The sequence below is a fragment of the Hordeum vulgare genome, chromosome 2H (genome assembly GCF_904849725.1).
Source record: "Hordeum vulgare subsp. vulgare chromosome 2H, MorexV3_pseudomolecules_assembly, whole genome shotgun sequence".
Lineage (NCBI taxonomy): Eukaryota > Viridiplantae > Streptophyta > Magnoliopsida > Poales > Poaceae > Hordeum > Hordeum vulgare.
Window position 1 is genome coordinate 446,796,620 of NC_058519.1, and position 4,712 is coordinate 446,801,331.

The window sequence follows — 4,712 nt, forward strand, 5'->3', positions numbered from 1 at the left end:
CAAGAGCAGGTGGTCCCGCACCTTTACGGTATCCGGGTCCATAAGGCTCTTCAGCTTGCATCTTCGACATGGACATCTTATCTCCGTCTTGTTCTTTTGAAGCATCTCGGCCTTCGCGGAGCTCAAAAACCTGTTCACGATGCCTTCGGTCATCGTGCGGACCATGGTCGCCTGCGGGGTAGAGCAAAACGATATTTTAGAACGAAATTTTTTTTGGGCATGACTTTGCCTAAAAATAGGACAAGAAAGAATGCATAGTGCCAAATTCTCGCCGAAACGGAAATGAATCAACATTCCGGCAAAATATTGGCAACTATCGCATTTCAAATACCGGTACCTGCAAACACAAACATATATGAAACACCACAAACATATGCAGCACCACAAACATACGTAGATCTAGCTAGGCCATAAAAAGTGCATGTGCACGTTGTTGGAGGGAGAAAAAAGTAGATCTAGAACATAAAAGTTTTCCCCTTACTTACCTATCAGAAAAAGGTAATTTGACCACTTAATTTGGGTGAATCTATGATGCAAATGAGGTGAGGAGGAGGAGGCACCGAGACAAGCTTGGAGGAGGAGGTGGAGAGAATGAAAGTTCGGAAAGTGAGTGTGGTAGGTGGCTGTCCAAAATATCTAGCTGGTCCCAGGTTACTAATGGCGCACCACCTACATATGCGCCATTAGTAACCCTGGTTACTAATGGCGCACCAGCTGGTGGTGCGCCATTAGTAGTTTTGCAAAAAAAAATTATAGTAGTGGCGCACCATCTACAAATGCGCCATTAGTAACCCTGGTTACTAATGGCGCACTAGCTGGTGGTGCGCCATTAGTAGTTTTGCAAAAAAAAATATTAGTGGCGCACCACCTACAGATGCGCCATTAGTAACCAGGGTTACTAATGGCGCACCACCTGGTAGTGCGCCATTAGTAGTTTTGCAAAAAAAAGTAGTGGCGCACCGAGTGTGTGGTGCGCCATTAGTGTGCATCACACTAATGGCACACCTGCACATGGTGGGCCACTGCTATATAGTAGTGGCGCACTAATTGCCTGGTGCGCCATTAGGTTCTATATCATCTATAGCCCTTTTCCTAGTACTGGTCGAGTCGAGTCTAGTGAAAAACTACTTTGAGTCTAGTTATATATCGGAGAGTAGGATTCTTTTTTCTCCTTTTCAATGTTCTCGTGAGGAATCTTGACGTAATAATTTTAATTCTACTCCTCTTCTCACTCAAAAAAAATTAGGATAATGCGGATATTTTGGAATCTATATGATGTAGATGTGATGGAGTTGTGACTTGGTGCCTCCTGTCTGACTTGATTTCTTCTGGGGAGTTGAGCTCCAAGGGATGCTTGAGCATATCGCTATCATTCAGACTTCTTAGTATCTCGGGACGGAGGATGCTCGAAATTGCTTCAATACTAGTAGTGGCGAGAGGAGGTTGGCTTCCGAGTACTAGAGCAGATAGGTCCGGATGTATTGCCATACATAGTATCGTTGTGATTATGAGGGTCTAAGATAGATGAGGTTATGAGATTCTAGTTTTGTGTTGACGTATGTGATACACTAGACGGGTTAGTTGCTAGGAGTTGAGTGGTGAATTTCTCCTTGTATCCGTGGACCCGATTGCATGACCAGAAATTTTGGAAGTTCTTCGGAGGGAATTCAAGAAGTTACTTATAGGACAATATTCCAACAGATGCATGATGTGAGGTCGGGGTTCGACATCTAGTGGATTCGTTTGTTCACGATCGTCTTACAGCGGTTCTCGCTGTGTCTTAAAGAGTCATTGTATCTTGCTACGACTCGGGAACGATTCGTATGTCGTGTGCACTGCCTTGTACATGATGGCTACTGTAGGATAGAGCCCATGCAAATCTATCCACAAAAATATCGGATGGAATCTCTGTCATGAATTTGTCCTGGCTTGTTTCGTAAGCCGCACCATTGGTTTTGTTGGAGTTTGGTAATTCAAGTTGCTTCGATGTCAAGTGGTGAATTCATATCTTCGAAGAGATGTTCTCATATTTTTCTGAGAATTCTAATTCTTTTTCTCTATCACATTGTCTTATGAGTTCTTGTCAACTGGAGTTGTCATGTTAATTCTTTTCAACCTCTGTGCTTCTCTTCAAGTTAATTCAATCCTTCGAAATATTTGTAAGATCACTCTCTCATTTCTTTCCCGGAGTTCATGTCATCCCTCCCAAGTTGTCTTGTTTTTTCTCCTCCTTTTTCTTCAGTGATTTAATTATCATCCAAGTGCCTTTCTTTTCATTGTTACTTCCACTACATTCTCTCATGTCTCGTGTCCGGTGATACTTTGTGAAGATTTCGAGGAGTTTCTAGTTCATCATTTCTTATTCCTTGTTTTCTTCTCTGGTGGATTCAATTCAATCTCTTGGTGTTCATTGCTGCTGGCTACGCCTATAGGGATTTCCTTGACAAATATGCAAAGGATTCCCCCGCGGCCTTGGAGCCTTGCGTTGGTGTTCCCTTGAAGAGGAAAGGGTGATGTAGCACAGCGGCGGTAAGTATTTCAATCAGTTTGAGAACCAAGGTATCAATCCAGTAGGAGGATCGCGTCAAGTCACAAGTACCTGCACAAACACAAAGAGCTTGCACCCGACGCTATGAAGGGGTTGTCAATCCCTTATAGATTGTTTCCAAAGTGAGAACTGAAAGCAAAAAGTAAACAAAGCAAAGTAAAAGTAAAAGTGGAGATGATAATTGTGAGTAGACCCGGGGGCCGTAGTGTTCACTAGTGGCTTCTCTCATGAAAGCAAGTAGACGGTGGGTGAACGAATTAGTGTCGAGCAATTGATAGAACCGCGCAAAGTCATGACGTTATCTATGGCAATGATCATACATATAGGCATCACGTCCAAAACAAGTAGACCGATACTTTCTGCATCTACTACTATTACTCCACACGTCGACCACTATCCAGCATGCATCGAGTGTATTGAGTTCACAAGAATAGAGTAACACCTTAAGCAAGATAACCTGATGTAGATGGACAATCTCGAATCTATCATGAAATCCCATCTTGTTACCCTTGATGGCAACAACTTGATGCGTGCCTTGTTGCCCCTTCCGTCACTGGGAAAGGTCACTGCACGGTATGAACCCAAAACCAAGCACTTCTCCCATTGCAAGAATCATAGATCTAGTTGGCCAAACAAAACCCAAGACTCGGAGAGACTTACAAGGATATCAAATCATGCATATAAGAAATCAGCAAAGACTCAAATATAATTCATAGATAATCTGATCACAAATCCACAATTCATCGGATCTTGACAAACACACCGCCAAAGAGGATTACATCGGATAGATCTCCATGAAGATCATGCAGAACTTTGTATTGAAGATCCAAGAGAGAGAAGAAGCCATCTAGCTACTAACTATGGACCCGTAGGTCTGAAGTAGACTACTCACGAGTCATTGGAGAGGCAATGATGTTGATGTAGAAGCCCTCCAGCTCGAAAGTCCCCTCCTGCAGGGCACTGGGAAGGGTCTCCAGATGAGATCTCGCGGAAACGGAAGCTTGCGGCGGCGGAAAAGTGGTTTCGTGGACGTGCTTATTTTTTCTGGGATTTTAGGGAATATATAGGCCAAAGATCTAGGGTAGGGGAGCTCCAGGGGGGCCACAAGCCTGGTAGCCGTGGCCCCCCTGGCCGCGGCTACACGGCTTGTGGGCTCCCTGTGGGCCTCCTGCCTTGGCCCTCAAGTCCCCCGATCTTCTTCTGTTCTGGAAAATATTCATTTCGGGGATTTTATTCCGTTTGGAGTCCGTTCCAAAATCAGATGTGAAAAGTCTCAAGAACACAAAAAAATAGGAACTGGCACTTGGCACTGAATTAATATGTTAGTCCCAAAAAAGATATAAAAGGTATATAAAACATCCAAAGTTGACAAGATAACAGCATGAAACAATCAAAAAATATAGATACGTTTGAGACGTATCATTCATGTGTTCCTTTACTTTTGTTCAATGATTCCTGTGTTGGAAATTCTTATTCAAGTCTTTCTTGTTTTTCATCCCCTTTTACTCTATCCGGAGTGTTCAAGATATTTCAGAAGTTTCTTGTTTTCAATCCTTCCAATTATTTAGAGGGTCTCACTTCATCTAGTTTCATTTGTACCGATGCAATATCTCTTTTCTAATCAATTGTTTTAATGTTGTTTTCTTTGAGCGGGCCCATAACCCACAGGTTCTTTCCCAGGATCTTATCTGACTCTTGTAATCTTTTGTGAAGATCTCTTAATCTTTTCAAGTGTGACGTAAGAAGGATTTTCATCAGTCATACCCCTTCTCCAAGATCTATTCGAATGAATTCCTTTGTTGTCTCAATTTTCCTCATTCATCATTCTCGAGTGTCTCAGTAATTTTGTTGGTGTCTCTTGCCATCGTTCAGCCTGTGAAGACCGACGAAGTGGTTCTCTTAAATCTTGCTCCATTCTTTGAAGATTGTCATCGCAGCTTCGTTTCATCCTCTCATTTGTTTCCACGCATGAGTAATTCCTTCCATATATATCCGGTGCATTTTAGATTTGTTTTCATTCTCGATCCTCCAAAGGCTATCAGTTGAGAAGATTTATTCGTTCTCAGCTTTCACCTTTCGTTCTCAATTTCTTCTCAATGGTTGTCTCATTCGTTCCAAATCCTTATCGGTGGTTCTTGCAACGCTTATTCAAGTTTGTGCCCTA